Source organism: Pinus tabuliformis, chromosome X (assembly GCF_031772625.1).
Source record: "Pinus tabuliformis cultivar Carrire ecotype Pingquan chromosome X, CPIR1, whole genome shotgun sequence".
Classification (NCBI taxonomy): Eukaryota; Viridiplantae; Streptophyta; class Pinopsida; order Pinales; family Pinaceae; genus Pinus; species Pinus tabuliformis.
This window is the reverse complement of record NC_142308.1, coordinates 609449317-609468512: the sequence shown is the minus strand read 5'-3', so window position 1 is coordinate 609468512 and position 19196 is coordinate 609449317. Positions and strand designations below refer to the sequence as shown.

The window sequence follows — 19196 nt, the reverse complement described above, 5'->3', positions numbered from 1 at the left end:
CCCCGCTACCCTTGTTTTCTACCTCCAATTAGTGTAAAATCTGTGTTCTATTAGCGCCCGGGTTTTTTAAGTTTAAATGTTATTTAACCCCCCTGCTTGGATCTCCACCATTGATCGCATCCGATCTAACGGTCTCCATGTTCTCCGTCCGCACATTAACTATTGTGCATCTTCCCCTCTACCTGACCGTTTATCGCCAGATCGACGGCAGTCGCTTCCCCTCATCGCGCGACCTGCGCACGCAATAACCCGAGGGGGAATGGTTTTGGGTGGCCACGTGTCATAATGTGATTGTATCGCACCCTGTGATACGGAAACCGCCGTCGCACTGAAAGCAGTGCGGGAAACCGCTCGCTGCACAAAACCGCCATCCTGTACGATCCCCCCCGTCGTTAACCTGTGCACGCCTTCCGATAGTGATCACCATCGGATCTGGCACATCCATATCTAATGGCCCTTGTTGCTCCCGCGCGTATGTCTCCCGATAGCTCCTTCCAGCGCGATCTCTGCCGTCCGATTATTTAATCCAATGGCTGAGATTTATTCCCGACCTTCTCATTCTTCCACCATGAAACCTTATCTCCGACCACTCCCTGCTGCCCAAGGAAGGATGAAGCGATCAATTATCGGTACTCAGCGTATTCAATCTGCAACCACTGCAGTTAAAGAGAAACACGGCTAAGGACAAACAGGATGACCTCGAGCAGTGAAGAGCATTTATCAGGCATGGAATTTAATCCATAATTCACTCCAGCTGCCAGAGAAGGACATCAGACTATCTTAAAAAGTCAATTTTGTCCATCAAAATCAGCAGTGTGTAGTAGAGGCCCATTTTTAATTGTAAATGTTGTTGGTGGCCCATTATGACCCCTCCACGCTTAGTAGCAGAGACATTTTGTAATCAACCTCCATATATACTCAGAAGACAAAATGTAAGAGGGTTGATGAGTGTTATTTTGCTGTAAGGTTCAACTTCTGGAGATTGTAACTGCTGTGATACCTGCAGCGTTTGGTCTTCATTTTCAGCTAATGCAAGCTTATTTTGTTGTTAATTGCTCACTGTCCACTTCTTCTTTTTGTTCCAGGATGTGTCTGTTTTGCATTTATTCATGTGTTGTTAATGTTTAGCATTAGAGGGGTTGTCATCCCACCTCTGTGTTAGAATTTAGCATGTATCATTGAATTTGTTTGTAGGTTTTTGTTATTTTAATGCCAGCGAGCTGTCATCCTATCTGTGTATTAGAAAACAAATTTGCAGACCTTTTAATTGGTTGCATTTGGCCATCACAGGGTCCTGTGCATTTACTGGTATGGTCAGTCTTCTCCATTATCACATTTTTCTTAAACTGTGAGTAATTGGTGGTCTAAAGCCTTGTAGTCTGGGGGTGTTCACCCATGTCTGGGGTCAAGCATAGTAGAAGTGGTTATCTAGCTTGAATATGCAGCATTTCTTTCATTCATCCACCAATTTTCCAACATTGTTGTTGAGTTTGTAATGTTCCCGAGCATCTCTGATATACAACCTAGGAGAGTTTCTTGGGGCGATAACAACTACTCCCTTTCGCATTGATTTGTTTAGTGATGGAGAGTGGCATGAGATTGACTGATACACCAGATTCAAAAAAACAGTTGTGGACATTGAAGTTGAATATTTCAAATGATAACAAAAATGGTTGGCAGAGCGAGTTCACTTCTTCCATGCAAAGCACATTGAGCACAGATGCGAGTGATCCAGGAGACTTTCTTGGTCCCTTGTTGGAAGAGGCAACATTTTCCGTGGAGGTTTTCCCCAGTGCATGCAAAAGAATATCTCGCTAACCGTGAGCTTGGTTAACTCATAAAGAGAGATGTTCGCACAGGTCTTTTTCATGTCTTTAACAATTTTTTAATCCATAGCGGGAAGACTCACCGACTTGTCCAGGGGTAGACTTGTGTTCATGTTGTCCAGTAGGTTGCTCTTGTCTTTGCTGCTCATGGACATACTTTTGGCTATAGCTATCTTCCCGGACTTGCCCTGTGTTTTTTGTATCAAGATGACGGTGGATCCACTCTAATGTCTTACCTTTTCTCTTGGAATCTCAAAAACAATGGGGGCCCCTTAACTCATCAAACTATACCAATTGTTCTGCTTTGGGGCCAGACGTTCACTCAGAGGCTCCTTCTCGGTGGTTGTTTTCCTCTGGGCAGCATTAAGACATTGATACATGTTGATTACATGCCTGGCACTTGGAGCTTCATTAGACGCAGTAGCTTCTTCTTTGTGTTCACTCTCAAGCTCAGCCTGCTCACCATCCATAAAATGATCAGTCAATTGTGTAGCTAGTGCACTCATTCCTTGGTTCCAACCTTCTCAAGTCCTTTCCAAATGTCGTTCATCATGGAACTTGTAAAAATGATCTTTCGCGATTGCCTCCATGTTGAACACAAGGTTAGCGCCTTGCGCAATTTTTGTTGGGTGACTCTTACTGCTCGAAGCTGAGTTCTTCCTCTGTGCAAATCTGGGAGGTTTGTTGTTCATGATTGTCTTGCTTATCCATTGCTTAGGTTCAGAAACTTTGGTTGTCAAGTACTTGACGAGGTGAGTAAGGTTTTCGATTTCCCTTGCTTCCTTTTCTTTTGCCTTACTCATAGTAGCCTGAGACCTTCTGCACGTGTCTTTAGAGTCCTTAGTTGGTTTGTCATCTATAATGACTCTAATAACATGCAGGTATTTCTCCACATCAATTTCCTCTTGGAAATTTTCTAAAAGTGTTGGTTTCGCAGCTTGCTTGACGAACTATGCAATGCTGGTCAGTAGTGCATACATGTAGTAGTCAACTGTGATGGAGTCATGAGATTTAGTGTTTGCAATGAACTTGTTCAAGATACGGTTAAACCTCTAGTTAAAATCTTTCACTTTTTCTTTCTGCTCCATCTTGAGACTACCCAACTCTTTTAAAAACATGGCAGGGCTTTTGTCCTTAGCAAACATCTCAAGGAAAATTATCTTGAACACCCCCCAGTTCTGAATGGAGTTGATAGGAAGGCTATGGCACCATATAGTTGATCTTCCATACAAGGTACATAGAAACAGTCTACATGTAACATCATCATAACGTACCTCGAGTGTCTGTAGATGTAGGTAGAACGTGTCTAGATGGTCTTTTGCCCTCACTGTTCTGTCAAGTTCATACCCGGGAGCACCAATGGACCCTGTGTCATCCATTCCAGATTTTGATAAGCCATATTGTCCTCTTCTTCATCCTCCTCCTCTTCTTATGAATTTGATGGTTCAACCTCTGAATTTGTTGGTTTGTCTCTACCTCTACCTCCTTTGTTGCCTCCTCTCCCGGCCTCAACAATTTTCCTCCATCAACATACACAAGGATATCACAAGAGGGGTGAAGGATATCTCAATAGATGAAAAAGAGTTTCCTAAAGCTTGGAGCGTGCAGGAGGCACAGGGATTTCTTCAGACTCGATTAGGGATCAATCAACTATAATATCAATATCTCATCTCTTCTCTCTTTAGGCCTTCCCATGGAGGTTTATTTATACTTCTCCAAATTAGTTTTTTCAGTTGGGAAGCAATTGGGCCATGGGCTATAGTAGGTGAGTAACAGGTAAAACCCATAAACTTCGCCAAGGATATTTCTTATTTTTAATTGTTTTAACACATATACGCAGGTTGGGTATATACTGACCTGCGTGTACACGCTTTTAACATAGGTAAAAGTAGCGTATAGGAAATAAAACATTGTTTTTTAGATTTTGGACCAAGTCTAGAAAGGAAGGGTTGCCCTAGGCCATAACCAGAGCATCAAATATACCATGTGGTAAATGGTGCTATAACAAAGAGTAAGTTTATGTAGATTTACTTCTGGATCCATCGCATTCAAATTCTTTTTTGATCGATGTTTCGAACCAGCAAGAGTAAGTTGTTAGCTTCTCCTTCTAGGTAAACAAGGGGTTCCTCTTCGTTCTCAACAACTTATGCCAGCTCTTCAAGAGTGGCGAGGATTACTTCTTCAACATATGAGACTACCACTCCTATGGGTGTAGTATTTTTCTTCCTCTGTGAAGAGGGAAGATTGTGTACTCCTGGAATCAGTCCAACGGCTTTAGCAAACTGACGAGTGATGGGACAGACAACACAAATGTGATGATATGAAATTTCTTGTTCGGGTCTGGGAGGTGAGGAGTAACCAACTTCAGAGTTTCGCATGGGAGAGAGGGATTTCGTGTTACTGCCTTGACTAGATGATGGATAAGTGGGCTTGAGAGGACATTCAACCATAAACTACTAGTGGCCCTCCTTCTAGCGCCAGAATTGTTGACGGTACTAGACCCACCAACACTCAGGGGATCTCCCTGGTATGAAGTTCCAACTAGACCTCACACTATTTTGCGTAGGAGTCCCATCTGGTATGATGGCCTAGATTCCATTATCTTAGAGATTTTCCTTAGCTCTTGTTGTTCAGCATGTGAGAGTGTTATGCTTGTAACTTCAAGAAATCGAGGTGAGTATGCCTAGTGAGTGCATAATGTAACTTTCTGTCTAGTTTCTCTTACTGTAAGGGAGAGGGTAAAATTGAGCCTCTAGATGAGAGGTAGTAGTACCACCCAGGGAGAGACACACACGAAAATAATAAGGATCTTTCCAGCATCCAACGGAATAGTCCACAGCAAATACGGTAGTCGTTAAAACCAAAGTGAAAGGGAAAACACGTACATCGTCTAGTAGAGTATTCCACACGGGGGTGACGGTCGTTATAACCAAGGAAAACAAGAATGGTCAATCTAATGTCTGGCAGAGTATTCCACACGGAAAGAAAACAATGATAAACAATACAACACATCTTCAATAATGTAAGTACAAAAATAACTGAAGTAGTTCAACTATCTTAGTACAAGTTAAGAAAACATGCATCACAAAGATTTAAAGAATAATATTACAAACGAATACAAAACATGCATGAAAACGTGTTGGTTTGAGACAGGCTTCTGAATTAAGCAAAAATTCCAAGACACATATGTACACCATACATCACTAGCCTCAGTAATGTGACATTGGAGCCACTCCTCGCTCCATAAAGAACATACTATAGACTCTCAAGGCTATGTGGGAGGAGCCAAGGTGAAAAGTCCTTTGCTCATACAATGAGTGGGTATATATAGCCAAGGGTGATGCTTGACCCTTGTGACTCTTGGACTTCCCCCATTACCATTCAACTTTGTATGACTTTTCAATTGACGTGACTCTTCAAATTCTTATGTGCGTCTTTTGGAATTTCACATTACATTACATTTTATTACAACAAGTATGGCCCATAGTAGTGATGTGGCTGAGACAACTCATGCCACAACTCGACAAGACACTATTGACATATACTGGCTGAATGTGGTTTCCATGTTAAGATGTTATGTTTTTGAGTGATGGATGTGCTCTCCACGTGTTGTATCTTCACCTCCGCATGGCAATGTGTTGCAGGGTCTTTGATGGTCTTGGTCTTTGCTTGATGGTTCAAAAGCATGTATCCCTTTCTCTTGCTGATAAATTCAATTGGTACATTCATTCAGCTACAACCAATTATTCTAGCATGTTCTCCTTCTTCATCCTGTTCATCGTCATGCCATGTTCCATCAATGTACCTGTTCCTGAAATTCACTCGTGATGGAAAGACATCAAATCCAAAAATCTCCTAGTCTAGCATGATGCATTGTTTTCATTTTCGAGTCCAAGTGACCGGGAGGGAGGAAAAGACACTAAAACTACATAAATCATAGCTCAGGATGGGATGAGAGGCTCCAGAGTACTGTCGAGAGAAACTGCACATAGGTCATTGGGAGGTAAAATTGCGTAATCAGGGACAGCAGTAACAACTACAAGGTGGAACCCAGCTGGACAAAACTATGAATTTTCTTGGAGGAAGATAAGGCAAGGTGTCCAAGGGAACTACTAGACAGTTCTGCACAATTTTTAGGGTGAGGACTAAGTGGGTCACTCGGGGTCCGGCTAAGAATCTCTACAATTTTCATGAGGGAGACAGAGTTGGGTAACAAAGGGCACTGGCAAGAAATTCTGCGCAATTTTCCAGAGCAGGGCATGTCAAGCCGCGGGGAGTTGTTGGTCATAACTGCGCATTTCTGATAGATAGTACGGGATAGGAAGTATTCCACATTTTCTGAAAATAGTATAGAGCAGGGAAACATAGGTGTACCAGCCAGATCTACACAATTTTCAAGGATAGTGCAGAGCAAGCCAGCAGGAGGACTGACTCAGCATGATAATGCAATTTCTGCAGGCAGTGCAGGGTAGGCAGCTGGGCATGTCTGCATAGTTTTGGAGAGGAGTGTAGCCCTGGTCACAGTGCAATGTAGGTTTCCAATTGACCAAAGGTAGGCATGATAACTGACCTTGCGGGAAGGGAAAACTAGATCAGGCTTGGAGACAAATTCTACGCAATTCTGGGAGACAGACAGCTTACTTATTTCCAGGATTGTGCAGTGTAGTAGTCCTGGAGGAAACCTCAAGCACTGCGCAATTCTGGGTAGCAGAGCAAGGCCACTGAGAGCTGAGACTGCAGAGTGCAACTCAATCGATGTCTAGTTGAAGGGGTTTTCTAGTGGACAGATTTTCAGGAAAAATGGCTAAGTGCAAGAGAAAGTGAACTTATGTAGACATTGACATTATGATCAGACACTTAGCATTACTTGACAACAAGACACCACAAACCAACAAGACAACATGTGCTCGGTGATATTGTCTTAAGGTTAAGAGCGACAAGTGCGACACTTGAGATAGACCTTCAAATAACCATGGCGACACTTGCGGGACAGTGCTTACAACTTTTTGTGTGAGCACGTTCAATGTTCAGAGAACGAAGACAACTCATGAACAAAAATACCAACCTTAAAAATGTCCAAAACAAGACTCCAAGCATGAAAAAGAAATCCACATGCCAAAAGAGGACCGTTGGTCGAACAAGCAAATGGTGTAAAATACTCTACAAGAGCTCATGGAATGAGCTCGGGTGTTTGCAACCATCAGTGGAAAAACTAAGGAAGGCTCCAAAATTTGGATGCAGGGAAAATTTTTGGAGGGTGTTGCAGCTGCTACAACAGAATGGAAATTGTCAAAACTACTTGAGGTATCTTTAAAAATAGGAGAGATTTGTGAAGGCATAGAAAAAAAAAATTGTGAAGAGAGGTATGCTGCAACAAAACTAGGTTGTTATTTTTCCTCTAATTTTATTTCCTGAAAGTTAGGGAGTTGATCTTAATGGTGACAAAAATTCTAACTCCAAAGTAGAGATCAATTTTGGTGACTTCCCTCAACCATTCAAGAATTATTGAATGTATCTTGCTTTCTTTCTGATCATTTATTTGTTATGCTAAAGGTATGATTTCATTTTATCAGTGCTAATAGTGATCTTTTGGTAGAAAGAAGGTTGTCCACACATGCAAATTTCTTGAAGGATCATTATGGTGTCATTTTTATTAGATTTCCTTGGCTATTGTATATGAGTTAATACATTGCAAAAGTCTGAACCTTCGAACTGGTCAATGGTCTTCATAGAGACCTGTTGTTGAGATGTGCTTACTATTTTAATAAAATCAGTCTCTTATTCTATGCAATCTGTATCTTTACATACCTCTCGCATTTTCTAAAATATGTTTACTATTTTTCATAGCTCATGTGATGCAGGAGCATAATACTTAGAGGGAAATATCTTCCAACTTATTCCAAAAATACAAAAAAATCTACAAGAAAAGGAGTGGGATCCTTTAGCCATCAATTTCCTTGTTTTTTTAGTTAGCATAGAGATAGAATTTAGGGATGAATCATGTTGTAATAAATGCCAAATACTTAAGCATAGTGGAGGTTCTCGAGGAGATTTCCTCTCTGAATAGATAGGGTTAGTTAAGCATAATAGAGGTTCTCGAGGAGGATGCTCCCCTTAACGGATAGTTGTATTAAATAAAACCCTTGTATTAAGGATTTGGTTGTTAATACGAACTAGTATAAGTGTAATTTGGATGCTTTTGTAATGGGATTTTGACCGCATTCTTTTGATTGCATATTTTCAAAGAAAAATGGATATTTTCTCTATGTATTGGTTGATCCTGTGGTGTGGTGACCTCCGAAACCTTTTTGTGCATCTGAACCGTATTGTCTGATAACCTAGTATTTGCATATGTAATTGGGTTCATTTCTTTTCTTCCGAGTTTTTATATAAATGATTTGGCCTTAATTTTCCAATTAACGTGGTGGTTGAATACCTTAGACTGTGTTTCCTTCATATCAGTGAGCCCTGGCTTCTTTATTTGCATTTCAGAGTTCCGCAAGAAAAACTCTGTTTTACACAGAGAAATGGTGAAAATACTTAGCCGGAATGGAATTTCGGACTTGAAATTTTATTGTACCAGGCTTATACCCTTATCGGGTCTGTTAGACTTCGTCTTGTCAGCCCGCTGCAGTCAAATTCTCCAAAGTTCATTCCTTGTTATGCACAGTCACTGATGTTACTATGGTCCAAAAAAGAGTCATTTTACTTCTTGAGTCCAGGGTTTTGTCTCCAGAAATGTGAAATAACGCTTGCAGGCCAGAGGGAGGTTGAATAAGTCTCTTACTTCAAGAGTTTATCATCAGTAATGCTCGAAAATGATCCTTCTCCAAAACTCTGTTTTGGAGAAGAAATCGACAAATTTGTTTTTGTAATAAATTTGCATTTTAAAGCCTTCCATCATGGAGTACTTCGAAATACAGGCCCTGGTCATCTTGCTAGGTTCAATAGCCCCATCAGTCTATGTAAACAGGAGGACTTATCATAAGTATTGAAAGTTCCATAAATAAGATGGCATATTCTTGATTCTGCTGAAGCTGGAGATCTACAGGATAATGTTGCAGCCATGTCAGATGTTGGAAGGACAGAACTAAGAAGAACTCCACCGATTAGAATATAGTGTTTCCTTTATATGAAGTCAGAGAATGTACCATGTGGCTTATTCAACGGAGGATGACATAGCTACTGTATGTTGCTTGGAGAAAACTTGAAGAGCAGATACCTCTGGAGATAAATAAACTTGGAATATCTAAAGGATTTCCATAGAAAGAAACTTCATTTTTAGAGGGAAACATTTGTTTCAAAATCTTGCACTTTGAAGGTATTAGAAGCCCCTGGCGTAGCATTGTGAAACATCATCTTTTCTAGGGTACTATCGGTCTTTTAAACATGATTCGAAAACACATATAGAAAAAGCTCTGAGCGCAGCATACAGAGTCTTAAGGCAGGGTGGAAGATTTCTGTGTCTTGAGTCGAGCCATGTCAACATCCCTGGTTTCCAAGAATTATATGATTTCTACTCATTTTTAGTTATTCCATCTATTGGAGAAATTGTTGCTGGGGATCGTGTGTCTTACCAATATTTAGTGGAGAGCGTACGCAAGTTTCCATCTCAGGAAAAGTTCGCTGAAATGATTAAGGAAGCAGGCTTTGAGAAAGTTGAATATGAGACCTTTCAGGCGGAGTAGTCGCAATTCATGCTGGATTCAAATTATAATTCACATATATAAGATTTTGACATTGCTTTTGTAGAGCAATTACCTTAAAAGCTATTGAAATGGTATGTGAAATCGAAAGCTAGCAAACTCTGCCTGTGTGGGGCATTGTTTAGAAAAATCTGTCTAAGGTGATTTTGGCCATTACAGTGTTTGATGGGTCTACTGTTTTAATTACTATTTGGTATCTCAAGGAACATACAAAGTTGGTCAGAAAGATTGTGCAGTGGCAATTCAAACTGATAAAACTATCTCAAGTGTGCATGCGGAGATCATAGTTGAGCCAGCCCCTTCTTAGAAGGCCTTGCAGTGCTTTTCAAGCGTCCCTTCACCAGAAATTCACGTGAAGGATCTTTCAAAGTTTGGCACATTTGTCAACAAGCAAATTTGCTCAAAGCCCATGTTTTCTTTAGCAAATAAGAAGACAATCCTAAGTAACGGGGACTTGATAACGTTTGGAACAAATAATTCAACTTTTAGGTTGAACTTCGTTCCATTCTTATTCTGTATACCAGCTCTAGAAAAATTGAACCGGAAACATGGTTTATGTACCATTGTGTCATCAATGGGAGCCTACGCAACAGAGAAATGGATGTCAGAGTGTACACATTTTATTGTTGAAGATTCTTCTCCTATAACAAGTGATGTGATGGAAGCTATTCAAGCCATGGTGGGGCAAACATCTTTACCTTCAGAGATTCCGAACTGCTTGAGCTTTCGTCCTTCCATGGCACTAAAATGTGGGCGAGTTTCTGTACAAGTCAAGATTGCAGATCCAAAACATCGAGAAGCATGCTTATGTGGAACCACATTTGTTGTTGGGCCATTTCATTTGTACCATTACAAGGAGAAATTGCAGCTTCTGCTGGAAGTTGTTGGGGCTACTGTTATTCAAATTTCCAAAAGGTTTTCAAGTACACAGGCAGGTGTATCAAGAGAACGTGAAGTTTTGATAGTTCCAGCAGAGGGCACAAAAGAGAACTTAGGACTTGACTCTAATGGATTCAGTTACATTAAGGAAATCGCTAGATTGAGTGAAGATAAAGTAGTTGAAGCGATTGTAGCTGGAGACTGTAGTGCATTTACCTTCGAAACGACCTTGTGCCCTTCATCATCTTCAACTAAAGAAACAAAAATGTGGCTGATTCTGAAAATGAAGAGGAGGTTACCACAAGACATCAACATTCTAAGGTCATAGATAGCAGCAAGACAAGCTTGAGTGGTAATTGTGTGCAGTTGCCGCCAATTTGTAAGGAAAGACAAATTGTTTCAGATACAACTGAAATAAAAAGATTTAAGCATGAGGTCGATTCTATGCGGGAACAAAACTTGTTTTATAAATCCAGCGCAGTAATGCCAGCGTTTCAAAAAGGTAAACGACACAGAGGAGGCGCGCTACCCATATAGGGCGTGCTACGCGTATAACACCCCCAGCCCGTGTTAAATATCAAGTGCGCTATGCACTTGCTGCGCGCTACGCGTTGGGTAGGCGCGCTACCCATACAGTCTCAGAGCCAAATAAATTTCTCTTATTCACCCAGATTCGTGCCAAATTACTGCATTTGCCTGCAAACTGAAAGGATATTGAGAATGTCGACGATGATATGGATAATGTGGAAATGCTTAACTATGATGATTTGGACTGCGTTTTAAAGCTGGTCTAGTGTGTAGACATTGGCATGCTGCTAGTGTTCATGAAGACTTCTGGAGATGTTTGAATTTTGAGAATTGTCGAATTATTGCAGAGCAAGTGGCTAAACGGTGTTGTAGGTATATAAAGGCTGTAGAACTACATTTTCCAGGTTCTCTTTTGGATGTTCCTGTCTGTGAAGCATTACGTACTCTTAGGAGTCTTGAGGTGTTAACTATAGATTGGGGAAACTTTAAAGTAATGCATTTGCAAAGGATGAAACTTGGAAGGTGAATGTACGTCTTCAGGGTTGTGATATGGAACAATGGGTATCTATGCAACATGGAAATGTGCCTTCAGCAGAGACACATGTCGTGACATTTTGGGAGGGTGGTATAACGGTAACGGAAGTGAATAGACAGTCAAACCCAAATGCAGAATACCAACCATAAGCAGAGAAATAGGGTCGATTTGCCTATTTTTGACCTCAGTTGCATTTCAGATGGTCTACACTCAAGATTCTGTCTTTTAATTGGCCATCAACAGACAAATGTAACGTTGCTCCTTTTTAGAGCAGATCTTTCCTATTTTCATCATTTCAGTTGAAACAGCACCCTTGTTTTGGGTCGATCTGTTTTATCCTAACTAAGTTTTATTTAATGTATTGAAAATCATTTGAAAAAAGTGAGAGAGTTCTGGCAGAGGTGTGAGGAGAGATAACAGAGCTTCATTCTACAATTTTGACAGAGAAATAATTTAAAGTTGCAGCTCTGTTTCATAAGATCCTTGTGGTAACAACTTAGCATTATGTTTTTCTTTGTTTTCATGTGTTTCTTGTTATGTTTATTGTTTCATTCATAATCATTGCCTATTGAATAATTTTAGGTGTGAAGGGCATAATTCAGCTTGCTGCTCTGCCCTGGGAAAGTATTCAAGTTCTATGTTTTCCTCCGTCTGAAAAGGATTCATGAATCCATGCCCTTTTCAGCATTCTCAAACATTCTTCACATTCCATATAAATTCAAATTGAATGTTTAAGCTTTTGCCTATCTTGCCTTATGTAATAATCTGCATCTTTCATTTAATTTCCCTACGCTGTTCTTGATCCCACGCTGCCCAAAAAACCCCATCATTCATTAAAACCCCTTTTCCTATCTCTTTACTAGCCTAAAATCAGTATTAATTTTGAGTCATCTCAACCCCTTTGAAGACCTTTTGCTGAGATAGACCCGGAGAGAGCCCTCTCCTGTCCTCGTAGGGCTAGCTATGAGGCTAAGCTTGGTTGATGTTGCCTTGAACCTCACCTTCTTCAGCCTGAGGCGAATTTGAGCGCTAACAGGGTCCAAACCCTTCATCGCATCGCTGAGTGGAACGGAAAGAGCTTTGGAATCGCTGAAGTCCGAAGCTCTGATAGCTCGGACCCGAAATGCTATAGAGAGGGTGGATAAGTTGTCGGGTCCATGAGGCTTGTCACATCGCAAGACTGAAGTGGAAGGAGAATGGTAGTGGAGTATTGGAATCGTCGATAGCGATTTCTGATAAGTCGACGTATTATCGCATCGGGGAAGGAGTATTGCAGGGACCCGATAGTTTAAAGCGCTGATTGTGCTATTGGTGCATAACGCTTTTCTTTGAAAACACACGCAATAGTGTATTCTGTGACTTCGTGTTGCCCTTTATAAAAGCTGTCAATAGTGTATTTTATGTGGAATAGCATTATGGTAGTGAAAGAGCGTCGATAGTGCATTTCTGCACATAATTGCGCATCGGTTGTATGAGACCCTGATAGTGTACACAATAGTGTTATTTCTCATTCAAAAAGCCTCTGATAGTATATTTTTATAATTCCTATGGAATTACAGTCCCGATAGTGGAAAGGGGGCCTTATGGTGAAATTTGTTCCCACTAATGAGGGTTGGGGTGATTAAGAAGGAAAGCGTGGTGATTTGAAGGAAAAAGGGGAATTCTTATAACAGTCAGTCTAGCAATAGATGACTAATACTCTAGGGAGAGAAGAAGAAAGGTTTCAGCCAATTTTAGAAGAAATCATATTAGGGTTTGGGCGTTTGTCTATATCGCCTGCACCCAGGCCACTATTAGTGGTATCAGAACAACCTTTTGACACTGAATTGAATCTCAGAAGCGGAAGAAGAAAAGCTAATATGGCTTTCAGAGTTGGAAGAGGACGTGGTAGAAGAGGATGGCCAGTTGCAAATGCTGAAGTGATGGAAGCTCTGCAACAGATGCAAGAAAGATTAGAGGCATTAACAACAGAGAGGAATATAGATGATGGGGATGTTAGTGAGCCTGAGGTTGAATCTGAAGGAGAGGAGGAAGCTGTAGCAGTTACTCTTGAGATGAGATTCTTCCAGTGAGTGTTGAGATCCACAGCTAAGCCGAAGATTGAGGTTTCAATATATGAAGGAGGACTGAATCCAGAAGAATTGATAGACTGGATTAATGGCATGGAGAAATTCTTCGACTATGAAGAAGAAGAAGATGAGAAGAAAGTAAAGTTTGTTGTCACCAAGCTAAAAGGTCATGCAACACTTTGGTGGGATGGTGTGAAGGCAGAAAGAAAGAGACTTGGCAAGCAACCAATCAAAAATTGGAGCAGAATGGTAACAAAGCTAAGGGGTAAGTTTTTACCAAGTAATTATTAGCAAACCTTGTTCAGAAAGATGTAGAATCTTAGATAGAGGTCTATGATGGTGAAATAGTACACAGAGGAATTCTATAAGGTAAGCATAAGAGCTAGACAAACTTAGGATACAGATGAGAAGGTGGCTAGATATGTGAATGGTCTTAGGATGGAAATTCAAGATGAGATAAGTATACTGTCTCATAAAACAATAGAGGAAGTTTATCAGATGGTACTAAAAGCTGAAGAAAAACTCATGAGAAAGTAGTCTGCCAGGGGGAGAGGTACTTTCCGAGGAAGGGGAAGTCAAGGTGGTAGAGGAAGATCTACAACACCTAAAGATGCAGCTAGTAGCAGCTCAACCCAGCATGGTGATGCAAGTGGCAGAGGAAGTTTTTATAGAGGGAGAGGAGGCAAAGGAAGAGGAAAAGAAGTATGATGTTACAGATGTAACAAACTGGGACACAAAGCTTTTGAGTGCCCAGAGAATGCAGGAACAAGCCAGATGAATGAAATTGTTGCTCCAGTTGAGGGAGAAGCACCAGCAGTAGTAGTGGTAGAAGAATAAAATATACAAGAGAGAGGAGAATCTTTGGTAATCAATAAAGTCCTGCTTAAGCCAACAAAGGAGATAGCTGAACCATCACAAAGAAAGACCTTGTTCAGAACAGTGTGTAAGGTTCAAGGGAAATGTTGTCAGATGATCATTGATAGTGGTAGCACTGATAATTTGATCTCTACAAAAGTGGTGGAGAAATTGAAGCTGAAGACAATGAAACATCCAACACCTTACAAGGTGTCATGGTTACAAAAGGGACGTCAGCTGTTAGTAAATGAATAGTGTGAAGTGGAGTTGCAGTTGGGCAAGTATAAGGACAAAATTGTATGTGGTGTGATGCCAATGGATGTGTGTCACATATTGCTTGGAAGACCATGGAAATATGACAAAGGAGCTATGAATGATGGGAAAAGAAACACCTACAAGTTTGGAAAGGATGGTATCAACCATACGTTGCTGCCCATGAAAGAAGAAGATGCATCAGGAAAGAGTACTGATCCAAAAACTCTATTACTAGGAGGAAAGGAATACTTGCAGCAGATTGAAGAGAATGAGGCAAATTTTGTTGTAATATGCAAGCCCAAGGTAATAATGACTTCCACTATAGTTTCTGATTTACCCATTGAAATTCAAGAAATTTTGGGGAACTATTGAGATATCATTGTTGATGATTTACCTAATGAGTTTCCACCCATTAGAAAAATCAGCCATCATATAGATTTGATTCCTGGAGCAATTCTACCTAACAAAGCAGCTTACAGAATGACTCCTACAGAAAATGAAGAGGTTAGGAAGCAGGTTCAGGGACTGCTTGACAAAGGGCTGATTAGAGAAAGCTTGAGTCCTTGTGCAGTACCAACAATGTTCCAAAGAAAGATGAAGGCTAGAGAATGTGTACAGATTCAAGAGCCATCAATAAAATCACAATCAGGTACATATTTCCTTTACCCAGAATTGAGGATTTAATGGATTGCTTGAGTGGGGCAAAGTGTTTTTCAAAACTAGATCTTAAAAGTGGGTATCATCAGATAAGGATAAGAGAAGGGGATGAGTGGAAAACTGCGTTTAAGACAAATGAGGGATTGTATGAGTGGAGAGTAATGCCTTTTGGGTTGTCAAATGCACCAAGTACGTTTATGAGACTCATGAAAGAAGTAATTAAAGAATACATTGGTAAATTTGTAATAGTATATCTTGATGATATATTAATTTACAATAGGTCTAAGGAGGAGCACATAAGACATCTAAATTATGTCTTACAAAGGCTACAACAAGAGAAATTATTGCTAAATTTGAAGAAGTGTTAATTCATGAAAGAAGAGCTAGTGTACTTGGGTTTTGTTATTTCTACTGAAGGGCTGAAGATGGATTCAGAGAAGTTCGAGGCAATCATGGAGTGGCCTTCACCTAAAAGTGTCTTTGAGGTAAGAAGTTTTCATGGTCTTGCTAGCTTTTATAGGAAATTCATCAAAAATTTTAATAAGATCAATGCACCTATTACTGAGACCATAAAGAAGGACAAACACACATTTAGATGGACTACTGAAGCAGAAACGAATTTTCAGTTGTTAAAGAAGAAAATCACTGAAAAACCTATTTTGGTTCTACCTGATTTTAGTAAGCCTTTCCAAGTGAAGTGTGATGCTAGCAGAGAAGAAATTGGAGGTGTTTTAAGTCAGGAAGATAGACCTATAGCCTATTTTAGTGAAAAGCTAAATGATTCCAAAAAGAAGTATTCTTCTTATGATAAGGAGTTCTACGCAGTTGTACAGTCATTGAAGAAATGGAGGCATTATCTAATGTCAAAGGAATTCATCCTTTATTCAGATAACCATGCACTACAGTATATCATGCAAAAACCAAAGCTTAGCCAGAAACATGCTAAATGGGTAGAGTATCTTCAAGGTTTCCATTTTGTTTTGAAACATATAAATGGCCAATCAAATAAAGTTGCAGATGCCTTAAGTAGGAGAAATATATTACTTCAAGAGAGTCAAATTCAAGTGTTAGGATTTGATTTTCTTAAAGAATTATATGAGACAGATTTAGATTTTAAAGAGGCATTTGAAACTTGTAAGAATCTTGTTTTGATGGATAGGAGTAAATGGTTGGATTATTTCTTACAAGATGGACTGTTGTTTAAGAAAAATCAGCTGTGCATTCCAAACTGTTCAATGAGAGATAATTTAGTCAAAGAAAAACATAGTGGAGGACTTGTAGGACATTTTGGCATAGAGAATACTTTTGAACAGTTGAACAGATTTTATTTCTAGCCAAAAATGAGATCTAATGCGGAAAATTATGTGAGAACTTGTAAAATCTGTCAATATGCAAATGGAAGGAGCCAAAACACAGGTTTGTATGTTCCATTACCAATTCCAGATAGGCCTTGGGATATGGTAAGTATGGATTTTGTTTTAGGCTTACCAAAGACTCAAAGGGGTAATGATTTAATTTTTGTTGTAGTGGACAGAGTTTCAAAAATGGCACATTTTATTCCATGCCATAAAACTAGTGATGCTACTCGCATTGCTAATTTGTTTTTCAAGGAGATAGTAAGATTGCATGGGTTACCTAAGAGTATTGTCCCAAATAGAGATTCTGAGTTTGTTGGACATTTCTGGAGGACGTTATGGAAGAAATTGGGAACTAAATTAAATTTTAGTTCTGCCTATCATCCACAAGCTGATGGATAGACTGAAGTTGTGAATAGGAGTTTGGGAAATCTTCTTAGAAGTCTTACTGCAAAACATCCAAAACAATGGGATCAAGTGTTGCACGATCTGAATATGCACACAATGACTCACCTAACAGGAGTACAGGACAAATTCCATTCCATATTATTTATGGAATGCATCCAAGAGGAGTATCTGAGTTGAGGAACTTGGGAAGAGAAGAGATGAGAAGGGCTGAGGGAGAAGATTTTTCTTCAGAAATGCAAGCAATACATGAACAAGTAAAACAACAGCTATAGGATAGCAACATCAAGTACAAAACCAGAGCATACGTGAGAAGAAGAGAGGTGAACTTTGAAGTTGGAGATTTGGTTTTAGCACACCTCATAAAAGAAATATTTCCAAAGAGGGAGTATAACAAATTGAAGTTTAAGAAAATTGGACCATGCAGAGTATTAAGAAAGTTTTCTACAAATGCACATGAGATTGAATTACTCCCTGATGTTGGAATATCTCCAATATTTAATGTTGCGGACCTATATAAGTATGAAGGTGAAACTTCAGATAATACAGCACAAGAACAACAAACACAAGAGATTGACTGGGTAAAGCAGTTACCTACAGCAAAACAATTACAGCCAGAAAGGATTTTGGACAAAAAGGTGTTCAAGAAGACCAGAGGACAGGAGTACTTTCAGTATTTGGTAAAATGGAAGGATGAGCCAACTGCTGAAGCTACTTGGTTAACAGAAAGGATACTACAAAAGCTAGGCAGTTCTGTAGGGGAGCTCAAGGACAAGAGCCCATGAAGAATTTTGTCCTCAGGAGTCTGACGCAGGAGCATAAGACTTAGAGGGAAAAATCTTCCAACTTATTCCAAAAATACAAAAAAATCTACAAGCAAAGGAGTGGGATCCTTTAGCCATCAATTTCCATTGTTTTCTAGTTAGCATTGAGACAGAATTTAGGGATGAATCATGTTGTAATAAATGCCAAATAGTTAAGCATAGTGGAGGTTCTCGAGGAGATGTCCTCGTTGAATAGATAGGATTATTTAAGCATAATAGAGGTTCTCGAGGAGGATGTTCCCCAAAATTGGTAGTTGTATTAAATAAAACCCATGTATTAAGGATTTGGTTGTTAATACGAACTAGTATAAGTGTAATTTGGATGCTATTGTAATGGGATTTGGACCGCAGGCTTTTGATTGCATATTTTCAAAGAAAAAGGGATATTTTCTCTGTGTATTGGTCGATCCCGGAGGCGTGGTGACCTCCGAAACCTTTCTGTGCATCTGAACTGTATTGTCTGATAACCTGGTATTTGTATGTGTAATTGGGTTCATTTCTTTTCTTCTGAGTTTTTATATCAATGGTTTGGCCTTAATTTTCCAATTAACATAGTGGTTGAAGACCTTAGACTGTGTTTCCTTCATATCAGCGAGCCCTGGCTTCTTTATTTGCATTTCAGAGTTCCGCAGGCAAAACTTTGTTTTACACAGAGAAATCATGAAAATACTTAGCCGAAATGGAATTCCGGACTTGAAATTTTATTGTACCGGGCTTATACCCTTATCGGGTCTGAACCCTTTATCGCATCGCTGAGTGGAGCAGAAAGACCTTTGGAATCGCCGAAGTCTGAAGCTTCGATAGCTCAGACCTGAAATGATATAGAAAGGGTGGATAAGTCATTGGGTCCGTGAGGCTTGTCGCATCGCAAGACTGAAGTGGAAGGAGAATGGCAATGGAGTATTGGAATCGCCGATAGTGATTTCCAATAAGTCCACGTATTATCGCATCAGGGAAGGAGTATTGCAGGGACCGAATAATTTAAAGCGCCAATAGTGTTATTTGCACATAACGCTTTTCTTTGAAAACCCATGCGATAGTGTATTCTGTGATTTGGTGTTGCTCTTTATAAAAGCCGCCAATAGTGTATTTTACGTGGAATAGCATTACGATAGTGAAAGAGTGTCGATAGTGCATTTCCGCACATAATTGCGCATTGGTTGTGTTAGACCCCAATAGTGTATTTTATACACAATAGTGTTATTTCTCATTCAAAAGGCCTCTGATAGTATATTTTTATAATTCCTATGGAATTATAATCCCGATAGTGGAAAGGGGGCCTTATGGTGAAATTTGTTCCCG

At 39.9% G+C, this 19196-nt stretch overlaps 1 pseudogene; it reads left to right on the top strand.

Annotated features, from left to right (window-relative positions):
• Positions 1-1581: 1581 nt before the first annotated feature.
• Positions 1582-17855, top strand: LOC149141516 (uncharacterized; annotated as a pseudogene).
• Positions 17856-19196: the final 1341 nt, after the last annotated feature.